Source organism: Danio rerio, chromosome 19 (assembly GCF_049306965.1).
Source record: "Danio rerio strain Tuebingen ecotype United States chromosome 19, GRCz12tu, whole genome shotgun sequence".
NCBI lineage: Eukaryota > Metazoa > Chordata > Actinopteri > Cypriniformes > Danionidae > Danio > Danio rerio.
Window position 1 is genome coordinate 33,409,390 of NC_133194.1, and position 14,719 is coordinate 33,424,108.

The following is a 14,719-nucleotide window of genomic DNA, read 5'->3' on the forward strand; positions in this document are numbered from 1 at the left end:
ATATTGCTAATTATCATTTTTCATCTTTAATTGTAGTGTATCCATGATAAATACTAAATAAGCAAACTAAAACTCGCAATTATAACTATATACATTAGGTGTCACTGTGGAGCATGAGTTGGAAACTGGTTTACTGTATTTGAGGTGCAAGTCTGGGATTACCTTCATGAGATTTATAAATGTCGCGTCTAATCAAGGCGTTACATGATTAGCTTAATAATCAATCTGCAATACTTATTTGAATAATAAAAACACTATTTGAATTCAGCTAAATGTTAATTTGCTGGTCGTAACTAGAGTGAATCAATGATGGATAGTCAAATATTAGAATATTTGATCTGAATACTTAAAAAATAAGTACCACTCTTTAAATTTTGCTAAATGTAGTCCACAGATGGAGTTTGTTGGCCATAAATGGAGTCAATCCCCATATAAATTTGCATTAGGTGGCGCTGTGGAGCATGCAGTGAAAATAGGCTTACAATAAAGGCATGGTCACGCTAGTTTTTAAATTCATTCGCAAAACTGGAATATCACATAAAACACGTGCAAATAAAGCCTTCCCGATTAAATGGCGCCAAATAAAGTAACAGGACAAAAGTAACGGAATTTATGGCGGTGGGAGAAGCTGTGTGAAGCTTTTCTTTATTCAATAAATTAATTGCACCTCAGAAGACAATGCCGACATGCAATGAACGTGTGGTGGCAATTCAAGGTGTGAGATGCGGAGCACAGATGCTCTTGACAATCCTGATAATTAATAATATAGTATTACTAATACTGAATGACGTAACGGCGTTTTAGAAATGACTAAAACAGCATTTCAGATGTTTTAAAATGTGCTCAGCCAGCTAGTTTTTCCATTCACATGCATTTTTTTTCATCACATGATCTCTTATAACAAAATCACAAGACTTTCTTAATGTGCAATACTGAAATTTGTTCGGTAAAAGTGTTTCCATTGTAGTTTATGCGCATTTATTCTTATCGAATAAAAAGCGTATCCTACTCAGTTATGCGCATTTTAAAAATTTATTTGAATCTTGACGTCTCCATCAACTAAATTTTTATGCACATATGCAAACTGCACATAAAAATAGGTGGATGGAAACGCAGCTATGGATAAAGCCATATTTTTTCAATTTATGTACAGAAAGGTCACGTTTTTATCTTCGACCTGTATGATGCAATCACATGATTTGATTTAATTTTCACAAAGCTTGAACTTTGCAATAAAATGCAAAACTTGTAGGTTTCGTTTCCGATCTGCCACATTCGCAAATTAGCATGCGTATGAATGGAAGTCAATAGCTACATTTCCATCCACCTATTGTTATGCGCCTTTTGGATATGCGCATAAAAAATGGTTGATGGAAATGTCAAGATGCGTATACATTTTGAGAATGCGCATAAAAAATTTATGTGCATAGCGGAGTAGAATAAACTTTTTATTCAATTAGAAAAGATGCCATTTAATTGGCGTTTTTGGATGGAAACATAGCTATTAGAACGAAAAATAGTGCAGTGTGAAGTCTGGAATTACATTGATGATAATGATAATCATGTTGTGCATAAACTATGAGTATGCATGAAGAGTTAAATATTTGATTTGCAACAATTATATATCAAGGAAGGATTTGAAATATTCAAATGTAATATTTGCTAAAAACATGTTATAAAAATCCATATTATACACTTGCCTCAGCCACTTGTGCTTGCGCACATGCACAAACACACATTAAAGTGCTCATAGACATGTAAGTGATGCAGTTTAACTCTCAGGATGCACATGTTTGAGTATGTTTGATATTGTCTCTTGCTTTGTCTTTTCTAGACCTGGCCTTGGGCAGTTCATACCTCTGTTTGCATGGTTGCCTGCTTTTATTTCCTCTACCCTCATCCACTAAATCCCAATGACTCCATCCAAGACATGTTTTCTTAAGCCTTGGGTGGGTGAATCTTATGAAAGCTATTAAGAATTGTCGGGGAGGGGGAATTATTTTGCAGAAAGTTTATTTTTAGGCCCTTTAAGATTGCTTTGATTCTTTAATTTTTTTAATGAACATTTATGCTAGCAGCTAAAAGAAAATTAAGGAACAAGACACTTTATTGTATTTAAATGTTTTTTGTTTTCTGTACCATTTACATTTTTAGCTTATTATTCACACTTATAATTATGTTTTTTTTAATAATGTTTTATTTTATTTTTAACTATGAACAAAATTAATACACTTTTTATTTTACATTTAATTTACTTAATTTAATTCAATTTATTCACAAATGTAGTAATTTTACTTTAATTTCATTACATTTTAATTTAAATATTAAATGTAATTAAATTAAAATTATTTTTTATAAAACTTTAATTTTAATTTATTCAGTTTCATTCAGTTACTATGATTGATTTTTTGATTAATTGCATAATTACAATTATTTAAGTCTACTTTTATTGTAAATGCATTTTTACTTTTTTGTAATTACAATAGTTTAGTTGTTAAATTTGTAAATAAATTGTAAATACAATATTTTTGTTGAAATAATTTAATCATAAAAATATTATTAACGTATGAAATTAAATGCACTAAATTTAAAAAAAAAAAATCTGCATTTTGTTTAATTTACTTCTTAATTTAGCTTATTCAATTTCATTTAATTACTGTGGTCGATTTGTGGAAAACTTAATGTAAAACCTGTATATCACCCCACACACATTTACACAAACTGGACGGATTAAAAATTTAAAAAAATTATTGACAAAATCATTGTATGTTTCATAATGTTCCAGACTGACATTTATTAATACTTTACTGCTCTAGGCGTGAAATCCAAGTCGACTAAACAAAAACAACTTATTATTCAACTGCTTCACAGTGCACATCTCAAACCCCATCCCACCTCAACCTCGAATATGCCAAAAACCTGCATATTTGATCCACTGTTGTTTTCCACCAGCATTTCTTTCTTTGTCCTATTTCTGGTGCAGTTGTCTTCTTATGTTTCCCACTTTTTCTCCCTCCAGCTTACTGTCTTTCACTCTTTCTCTCTATCAGGAAACCTAATATTTGATGATTCTCATCTATAGCAAGAAGTGCATTAATGGTGCACAGGATACACACTACGCAATCCACAATAGAGGAAAAAAAGATCATCTCAACTTCTGTTTCATGGCAACTTTAAAACGGCAAAAGCGGTTTCAATGAACTTGGATCATTAAAACAGAGCACATAATCTAACATAATATTTAATGGTTTGTGTTGTTATTTGCATGGTTTGACAGAAATAGTTGTGATTCAGAATCAGCCTTGCTTAATTAAATTTGCGAATAACAGAAGACATAATATGGATGATGTTACGAAAAGGTCTGTTGTAGAGAGAAATTGACTTTATGCAGAGAACATCTGTTGGAAATCCAGAGCATAAGTTGTGGATCTGTTTCGCAGTATTGAAACGGTCGTCATGGTCGTTTTCTGTATCACGATTCAACTAAAAGTGTTTCCCCGGCCAAGTTACAAGAGGATAACATAATTCCCAGGATTCCTTTTTGTTTGCATGTGCTTTAGCTGAGGCCTCCTGCGTTTTCTGTCTGTTTCAGATTAACAATGATTCGCAAAGCTTTCAGTATTTATAAAGGCTGGGCAGTTGATTACAGTGAGAGGAGGATGAAGGAAGAGAATCAAGAGAACAGGAGGCCCGACTGGTACCTGGAAAAGGTCAACAACATTCCTGAGGCACTGAGTTTCCCTCCTAAAATCTCCAAAGGGCAGTGCTTTTCTTCTAGATCATTACGCAATGAAGAAATTAACATCTCAAAAGGCGTAGTGAGCTGAGATTCAGTTACAGCTATGTCGCACACAAATGTGAAATATCCAGCAATATAAAAGGCTGCCTCATATCCTAAAATAAAGACTAAATAAGGCTTGAAGACTACTTAGAGGAGTCAACTAACAGGGAATTAACATGCTAAACATTCCCAAAACAAATAACTATATTTTCACACTTTAAGTCATACTGGATGTTCATCACCTTCAAGCAACGTTGCTTAATATATATATAAAATAAATTAATAAATATTTAATAAAACCTTTTAAAACATTTTTTTCATGACTTAACATCTAAATTAAAATTAAATAATTAATTCATTTTCTTTTCGGCTTAGTTCCTTTATTAATCTGGGGTCGCCACAGCGGTATGAACCACCAACTTATCCAGCAAGTTTCTATGCAGTGGACAGGGCCGGCGCGTCCATAGAGGCGACCTAGGGCGGCAATATAGAGAGGGCGTGTGAGGGAATTAGAGTGTGAGGGAAACCGGAGCACCCTGAGGAAACCCACGCGAACACAGGGAGAACATACAAACTCCACAAAGAAACGCCAACTGACCCAGCCGAGGCTTGAACCAGCAACCTTCTTGCTGTGAGGCGACGCACTACTTACTGCGCCACTGCATATATATATAGTAGCATTGTATATATATATAGTATTGTTAATCAATTAAAAAAATTAACTAATTAATCGCACTTTTCAAAAAAATAATCGTGATCAATCGCGATTAATCGCATTTAAAACTCTGAAACTTGTAATTTTGGCTATTTCAATGTAAAATTAATGTAAACGCAAGACAGAATATAATTGTTTAATAGAATTTTTGTTTAACTTGTAACAGATTTCTTCATGTAAACAACTAACCCACAATAAACCGTCAAGATCCTGGATTGACAGTAATATTTATTACAGAAATTAAAACAGGCATGTTAATGACATTTAAATTTCAAAACAATCAATGCCAATAAAGAAGACATTGATTTCCATGTTGGATTCTATGCGGACTGCAAAAAAAATGCCAAAATACAGGCATTACAGATATGGAAAATGGGAAATTATAATAATAAACTATTGAATACAAACATACAAATACAAACTGTTGCACTCATTGTAAAGTTTTCTTATAAGTTAAGAACATTAATTATAAAGTAGAAACAATTTTGCCTAATCTTCCTTTACATTCATCCAGTTGTTAAGACTAGGAGTATCCCACAAATGCACAGAGACTCCCGGATGCCCGCAAATGAATGATAATCTCTCGCAATCCGGTCCTTAAATAAATTGCACACCCCTCTCCACTGCATCCCTTTCCCTCCTAGGTATGTCCTTCACCCCCATCCTCCTTCAGGTACGTCTCGCGTGCACACGCCCCTACTTAGATACTTCGCTCACTCCACCCCTGACACCCCTCAATGAGCCTGACACAGACACACATACACACACACACACAACGCGCTGGAGCGACTCCCTTCAGATTCAACACGTATGATCGCGTTCATCAAATTTGCTTAAACTAAGCAATCTAAAGTATGGCTGTATTTCACAAGGATTCTGACACAACAACGCAAAGCATACGCTTTCATTGAGAAAACACGCTAAACTTGGAGGGCTCATGCTGAAAGGCAGAGTATTGCCCTGTCTTTGACAGCTCGCATCTTCACCAGAGACTTTCTGAGTACATTTACATAAGACACCAATACTCCGATTTTAATATGATTAAGATTATACTCTTATTAAAAGTCTACCGTGTAGCCTAAGCAGCGATTTTATTACCTTAAAGGAACACCGAGTCACGAAATACAGAGGATTTTCTTTCTGTTCGCCATGCGGTATCAACTTACACCAGAGGCGAAAGTTACAAATGAAACACCCGAAATTGCATGAAACTCTGGATAACCTGTGATGCAACTAATTGTTTTATACTGAAACTTGCCTTCAAAATATGCTTCCTTGGTCTTATCCACATTTCTTGCATGTTAAACACACGTCCACCACAACAGGAAGTAAAAAAAACCTGCAACTGCGTTAATTGCGCTAATTTTTTGTAACGCGTTAATTATTTCAAATTAATCGCATGCGTTAACGCACTAATTTTGACAGCGCTAATATATATATATATATATATATATATATATATATATATATATATATATATATATATATATATACATATATATATATATATATATATATATATATATATATATATATATATATATATACATATATATATATATATATATATTATAAAGAAAAATTATTTAGATATTTTATAAATATCTTTACATTTTAGTTTAATGTATATTCAACAACTTTAAGCAAATAAATTTAAGATAAATACATTTAATCATCCTAATTACCAGTATCCCAACACATCATTAAAATCATATCTGTACAGTTTAGTTTTTACTGTGTGTTCATAAAATATAAAAATAAACAAAATAAAAACTGTTTATAGTAAATGAGGGTTTCTGCAGGTTTCACCATGATATTCACAGTGAGAAATACTGCATGTGGAATGTTTTTTTTTTCTTTATTTTTTGCTGAACTATCTCTTTAAACACACATGAAATGCCAGGTTTGACTGAGACAGGCGCATCATCAGTTTACAGACACTCTGTAGCAGTAGTCTGAACACCACAAGAAGCTTTCAGAGGACATCAATAGACTAATGGCTAATAATGCCTTATAAATCGATGTGGAGACTCACTCCAGCTCATCTGAATTCTGTAGATTTCTCCTGCTCTGTGAATGCGCTCGAGGACAGCGCTCTGCTATTTTAGAGGCTTGTGATCTGAAGAGAGGAATTTCAGCTGACAGAAATATAAGGCCCTGAAGGTGTAGTGATATTACTGCTTCCTACCTGCTGTTGCTTCATGCGTCGGCCCAAAAGTCTGTCAGTTGTTTTCATCTCAAGCATCAGCTTCTCCAGAAAAAAAAAACTTTCTCTCAGCTAGAAACTTGCTTTTCTGCTTCCTGTTTCTTACACTGGGAATATACAAGAATACTGAAATACCTGCTTTATTTATAGGCATTTGTCAAAATCATACGTGACATATTTATTAACACATGTGGGTGTATAGGAATATATACTTGTAGTGTTGCTTTAACTGAGATACTATTGTTTATTATTTATTATTATCTGTAATGGGTACAGTTTGCAGATCTTATTTTAGTTTAGGATACATTTTGTTTGTGCTATTGTTTTTATATATTTATATTTTCCAGTTTTCATTTTTAGCACAATAATTTTTGCTACTTAAATTCACATTTAATTTGATAACATTAGTTAACATTAATGAGCTAATACAAACAAATATCAACTAACATTGACTATGTTTACATGGACATCAGTACTTGAATTATTTGCCTTAATCTGATCAAGACAGTAATATGATGAAGGTGTTTACATGAGTTGCTTTTTAAATGTTCCTTTCATGATCCCGTTTTACGTGTTATAGCACATAAATCTTTATGATTAATGTCACTGCGTCACTGCCCTATCCACGTTTCCTCCAGAGTTTTATGTAATTTCGGTTGCTTCATTTTTAATTTGTCGCCTTTAATTGCAGTTTAGCACTTTCACTTTCATTCAGAAACATTTCATGCATGCCCCCCATGACAAACGATACTGGAAGCGAATATGAACTGCAGGAAGAGCGTTGCTTTAATGGAATTTGATACCACACACCGTATGGGAAAAAAAACCCTCCGCCTTTCGTGATGTGTTAGTCTGTTGTCCTACTGACTCGGTTGGTGCAGAGCATAGTTTCCAACAACTGTGTGTGTATAGACTATTCTGTTGCAAAATGAGGCGATAATCCTACAAGACAGTAATAGTTTGATTAAGGTGTTTACATGTCTAAAATCGACATGACTAAAAACGACATACTGCTCATGTCTTAATCCGATTTCTGCTTAGTTCGATTATGACCTTAATCAGATTAAATTAATCAAAAATGGATGTTTAAATGGTAGACTCTTAATCAGAGTATTGTCTTAATTGTATTAAATTCGGATTATTGTTGTCCATGTAAGCGTACTCAATGAGAAATTAATTTAATTAAAACTATTCATTAATCATTGTTCAAATTATTTGTTAGCTGAAGTCCATTAAAAATATTAAAAGACAGAAATAAATATTAATGAATATCAAACTCATTATAAGCTTATCAAATTATATAAGCTTAATTAATATCTAATAGTCAATCTAACTTATTAATCTTTGTTAACATTGTTTGTTAAAAATACAGCTGTTCTTTGTTAGTCCACATCAGACATAAAAAATGTATAAATAAATTTCAACTAATGTGGTTTAAAAATAAGACAATCTGCAATTTTATAAGCTTAATTAATACCTTAATAGCTAATATAACTTTGACATTTTTTCTTTTATATATTTTGGAATGCAGTTTTGACCTCCGCGACATAATAATTCATTGAAATACTGCTCCACAACTTTGCCCATTTTGTTACTGTTAAGTAATAAATTATATCTTCTATATTTATCACACTTTCAGATTCTGGACAAAAAGTATTTTTCTTAAATTCCACAACATTCTCAAATCAGGTTTTTTGCAATCTCATATGGCTATAAATATCTTATAAATTCACTAATAGCAAACATGGCAAAATAACAGGCTGCTGCTCACTGCTGTTTAGTGTTAGTCATACAGTTTCATTAGCAGTGTTTATGACTCCTGTTGTCAAGGTGAACTTCATTTTTCTTGCACCTCTAGAAATGTAACAGACCTTCATCTGTGCATGAGTAAGCATTTGTTTATATGTGAGAGAGCTCATGTTTCACATTAGACAGAACTTCAACTCAAGACTCCACAAAGTGCATTTTTATTATATACTTTGTATTAAATATTGCTAGGCCTGATTTAATACAAATTACTTAGTTCTTCTAAATTTCAAATAAAATAGAAAAATAGGGTTGCTTTGTTTGTTAGGGTGGCACGGTGGCTTGCTGGCCTCACAGCAAGAAGGGCACTGGTTCGAGTCCAGGTTGGACCAGGAGGCCTTCCTGTGTTGAGTTTGCATGTTCTCCCCGTTTTCACGTGGGTTTTTCCAGGTGTTCCGGTTCTCACAACAGTCCAAAGACATACTGTATTGGTTAATTGGATGAACTAAATTGCCCATAGTATATGAGTGTGTATGTGAATGATAATGTGTGGGTGTTTCCCAGTATTAGGTCAATCATAAGCACGTCATCCTCTCAAAATTAGTTTATAAATAAACTTCACAAAGTCATGACAATTTTTTTATTAGTTTAGTTATGTTAATATACATATAGTTATGCTAATCACGTTTAGCTATATTTATTTATTTATTGATTTATTTATACATGATTAACATATCTTTAGTCAGTTTGACTGATGTAAGTGGAATATGACTAGGAAAGTTTATTTGGTTCAGTTAAAAAAGAAGCTTCTGTCCAACACATTTACTTAATTTATTCATTTATTATTAAACACTTTTATTCAAGTAATTTTGGGCCTGGTATTATATATGAAGAAGCTTTAGTTTTATGAAGCTAAATTACTGTCATAATATGATATTCAAATAAAATTCCTCATCATTATTCAATATATACAGTAGTCAACATTTAAATTGAATCCTTTCATTAAAGTTGTCCTAAAACTATTAAACAACACCCATTCTGGTCTTTGAACAATTATACAAAAACTTCACAATGAATTTTTGATCCTCTTCAAATGTTGACTACTGTATATATTTAGTCAGATTTTTTTCACTTGAAGTATTGTACAAAAACCTTTTATTTTAATTTACAGATTACTGTATGTCTTCAATGTACTCAAATGAATGTTGAGAGGAGAACTGAGAGTTTTGTTCCACACTGCCCTCTAGTGCTTGAATGTGTGCATAGTTGGCAAACACTGCCTCTTCGTAATGCATTATTACACCACTGACCAGTAACTCAAACATGCTGTCCTCACTGTTCTCAAGAGCACAAAACAGCCAAACAAAAACAAACTCCATAGTGAGAAGAGTTAGCTGAAGTTTCTCTAGCACAAATCTGCGATTGTTCTGGGTTTACTGGGATATTGCCAACCTGGAATGAGGGATGTAATCCAAAAGGCATCAAGTCAAATTCCATCCACCTGCATTCCAACCAGATCCAACAGTTGGCAGACACACGGGCAGCCTATTTAGTGCCAACCTGCAAATGCAATTCACCTGCTCACAGAAGGAACCGCTCATCCTTTTCAGGTGATCGTTTTAGCACTGTTTCACCATTTTTAATCATCTGAGACTCTTTACAAGTTAAAGGAGAAAAAGCAGACCTAAAGCTGAACTTCTTCAATCTTTATAGCATATCTGTGTTCATTGTTCCCTGCCTTCATTCCTAGCATGCCTGCTCACAGTGCCAGAGTTATGAAGAGGCTAAAGGAGGTACTAGAGACTCAAGGTCAAGCCAAGATGATGAGTCAAGAGCCATTATAAAAGCTGAAAAGACATTCAGCAGAATTGTATCTTTGTGTCAACCAGGTGGAAGGAGACAAAGCATAACATGAGGTGTGCAAGTGTCAATGAAGAGCTAATCGTGGGAGTGAAAGTGTTGTGCTTAACAACAAAACCGTACCGATTTCTTTCCTCATTCATGTCCTAGTGAGACGTTTGTCTTAAGAGTGACAGCGCATAGCTTTCTGAGACATGGAAAAATAGACTGCACTTCCTGAATGCCTCCAAAATCTATTAATTGACACTGTGGTAAAGGTTTAAACAAATGCCATTAGTGTTTAGCATTTGAGAGTTTTAGTTATCAGTAAACATGAATTCAATATTGCTCAAATTTACCCTATTAATATATTCTTTTTGTTTTCGCTTGGACAGTTTTTCAGTGTATTTTGATTTTAAAAAAGTCTTGATAATATTTCATAACACACCAACGGGAAAAAAAAGAAAAGAAAACTGACTGAATGATTTGTTGTTGTTACTAGTAAATAGTTGTTATCTCAGCTCTATTTTAATCCTGCTTGGAAAAAAAAATAACAGAACAGACAAACAAGAGAGCCTGCAATTAATTGTATTCAGACTGGTTGTTTCATAAGACCTCAATAGCTATGTTTCCATTCACCTATTTTTATGCACATTTTAGAATATTGCACAAAAAATGGAAATGCCAAGATGCATATACATTTTGAAAGTGCACATTAAACATGCATGCACACATTTGAGTAGGATAAACTTTTCATCTGAGCAGAAAAATGTGTATAAACACTATGCGGAAACACATTTACCAGATAAATTTCAGCTAGAACATAAGTCATGTGATTTTGTTTTAACAGGTCACGTGATAACAAAAATAGGTGTAATGGGGTGACATTAACAGACAAACCAGAGGATAGACCACATTTGAAACTTTTGAAAGCTATTTTTTTGTTAGTGGTTTGTAAATCCATTAGCCAAAGTCCGTCATTAAAGTGGTTCATTATTATAATCTGACTTGAGTGTCTGCACCCGCAAAACCATATGTCCATTGCATTTTGTACTAGGTACAAGTAATTTATTAAGAAAAAAGGTCACAGTGGCTACACCTACCTAAGCAAATTCTTTTTATCATTTTGATATTTGATGACAACGTATCAGAAAGTGACAATTATGTATTGGATGGAAATGTTGCTTTATTTGCAAATGTTTTATGCGATATTCCAAGTTCTTCTATGAATGGAAACACAGCTGTTGTATCATCAGGAGCCACAGTTAATAATTTAGGTTTGCCTGCATATATATTTTTAGACAAAGTGTCATAAGCCCTTCACTTAAATCTTATGAATTACCAGAACCAAAGTTTCAGCCAAAAAACTTCTTTAATCTTCTAAAACAAAAGTTACATACCTAGGACAGTTATAAAAGTTATACAAATAATTTAGCACAATTAGGAAGCTGAGAAATGGTGGTAAAATTCTGTATACATTACAAACGTACAGTGGTCAAGAGAGCTTGACGTGCTGCAATTTACACAGGCAATTAAATAAATTAAGAAAATATCCTATTTGGTTTGACAGCATACGTGTTGCAAATCCTAACAACGCAAACACAATAAAGGGCACCTATGATGAAAATCATCTTTTGTAAGCTGTTTGGACAGAACTGTGCGTCCACAGTCATACTGAAGTGATAGAAAGACAATAAGTCTCTTTTTAAAAATTTTCCTGACGTAAAATAGGATCCAAATCCCTCCCATTTTGAGGCCGACCACAACGTGACGGGAGGGTAGTTTCCCCGCCCACCGAAGTGACTGACAGCTGCGTATTAATATGTCTTTGTAGTAACACATATAATCATAACAAGACAGGACATGCACAAAGCAAGTGGGATTAAAAGATCTGTTCAGCTCTCTGTGATCATCAATCATCATCAAATGTGATCAAGAATGAGTTTTACGAGTTTAAAACGTTTTTACTTTATCACAACAATTATAAAAGAAGACGCTTCAATCACAGCTTGTGGATGTTAAATCCGGTTTAATTTGTACATTGCATAACAGATGTCCATACAGCAGTGCATGTTAATGTTTATCCTGTCACATTTGTGTGCAAAAACAGTGCAAAGTTAAATGCAGGTGCTGTATGTGTGTCCGCTGTGTGTGTGTGTGCATGAACTTCGTAAAAACATAGTGTGACTCATCGTTGCAGAAAGGCTTGAATTAACTCCACAACAAACACATCAAATAATCATTGGGAAGTTCTTACTGTAGTATTTCTCAAAAACGTTATGTGAGATCTGCTTCCTTCATGTCTGTCACTGTGCTGTTTATCTGAAGCAACCGAGGTGGAGATTGAGGCACCCTCTGACAGACACGTGGGAACGGTGGGCGGGGAGAACTAGCATTAAAGGCACAGGCAACAAAAACAGCTACAAAAACATTGTTCAAATCAGAAAATGTCAACATTCTGAAAGGTATAATAAATAACCGAATGGGAGTTTTGAGCTGAAACTTTACAGACACATTCTGGAGATACAAAAGATTTAAATGTTGAAAAGGGGTAATAGGTGCTCTTTAAAAAAAACTAATTAAGAAAACATTCCTATTTTCTCACAATGCAGAATAGCACAGAACAAAACAAAAATGTTTCAAGGGAACCCTAAAACGTGATGGATGGGTGCTGGACTTCTTGTAATTGCATGCGTTTTCTTTAATTGCAGCATGTTAAGCTCTCTTGGCAACCATAAAAAACAGCTCTTTGATGCTGATGTTAGTTTAGTATACTGCTGTGCAGATTATTCCATCTACAGTGGTATTATTAGAACTAAACAAAGCGATATGGAGGTCAAGAGGTTATGGGCTGCTGCCATGACAACAGGAAATGTCCCTATACTGTTATCGGGTGTCCCAGCAGTGAAGTATGGGTGTGTGTGTGTGTGTTTGTTGGACAGCAGGGTGTAACCATCATGACCCAGACTGAGGTCAGAAAAATTGTTCATGACCTTGGCAGCTTCTTTTAGACTATCCTCATTCCTGTACTTTCACTCTGAGTCTCTAACTCCCATTTCATCAATTATTATCACTGTGTTAGTGTCTTGTTTCACTACACCAACATTATGGCCACAGTCACTATTAAATACAAGTAAAGAGGTGTAGCACTCAGCAAAATGTGTAAAAGGGATGTTTTTCCCCACTTATCTTGACTATAAATGAAGTGTGTGAGAAGTGTACCTTAGTCTGTCTGTCAGGTTTGTGCAAATAAATGCTTTCTTATGGAAATGAAAAATGGAGTGAGTGGCTGTTTATAAGCTCTCAGTGATGTTTTCATGCAAAGGCTCGGAGAGGGTGACAGAGGCCAAGTTTTTGTTGGAGTAAATGGTGACGAACATGTCAACAGGTGTATCCATTACCGTGAGTTACATAATGAAACCCACAAACACCAAAACACATGAGACAACTTGGCTGATTGGGACTGGCAAGCAACAATGCACAGAGGTAGCAGAGTTAATATAAAGAAAAGTCAAAAGTTTGGAGCCAGTAGCATTGAATAAAATTGCAAAAGTACTTTTTTTCTGTAGATAATTGAATTAAATAATACTTGATGTAATTTTTATCATATTTTTTATTTATTTTAGCAAAAGTCTGGAAGAAGAAAAACAATATTAAGCAGCACTTGTTCAGTCATTTATTTTCTTCTCGACTTAGTTGTTTTATAAATGTGGGGTCACCATAGCGGAATAAATCGCCAACTTATCCAGCAGATGTTTTACGCAGCGGATGCCCTTCAAACTGCAACCCATCTCTGGAAAACATCCATACACACTCAGTCACACACATACACTACAGACAATTTAGCTTATTCAATTCACCTGTAGCGCTTGTCTTTGGACTTGTGGGAGAAACCGGAGCACCCGGAGGAAACCCACGTGAACATGAGTAGAACATGCAAACTCCACACAGAAATGTCAACTGAGGCTCGAACCAGCGATGACCTTCATCCTGTGAGGCGATTATGCTACCCACTGCGCCACTGTAATGCCCTGCAAAACCTTTTTTTAAACACTAATTATTAAAAAACAATTCTGAAGAAACATGTGACAATGAATACTAGAGTAATGATGCTGAGAAGTCTGTTTTGTCTTCACAGGAAAATTCAAAACTTTGGTCATGCTTAACAATTACTTCCCATTAATGTTAATGTACTTACTAACCTGAGGTAAGAATAAATAATAATACTTGTACAGCATTTATTAATCATAGTTCAACATTTTCTAATGCATTATTAAAACCCAAGGTTTTGAAATTGTACATTAATGCACCATGAGTTAACAAGAACTAACAATGAATAACTTTATTTTCATTAACTTTAACAAAGATGAATAAATATTGTAATAAATGCATTTATTAATATTTTATACAGTGTATAAACAATATATATTGT

At 34.1% G+C, this 14,719-nt stretch overlaps 1 protein-coding gene across 8 annotated transcripts in view; it reads right to left on the reverse strand.

The window, feature by feature from the left end:
- nhsl3 (NHS like 3) overlaps nt 1-14,719 on the reverse strand; it is a 103,366-nt gene that overhangs the window by 45,322 nt on the left and 43,325 nt on the right. The window lies entirely within an intron of this gene.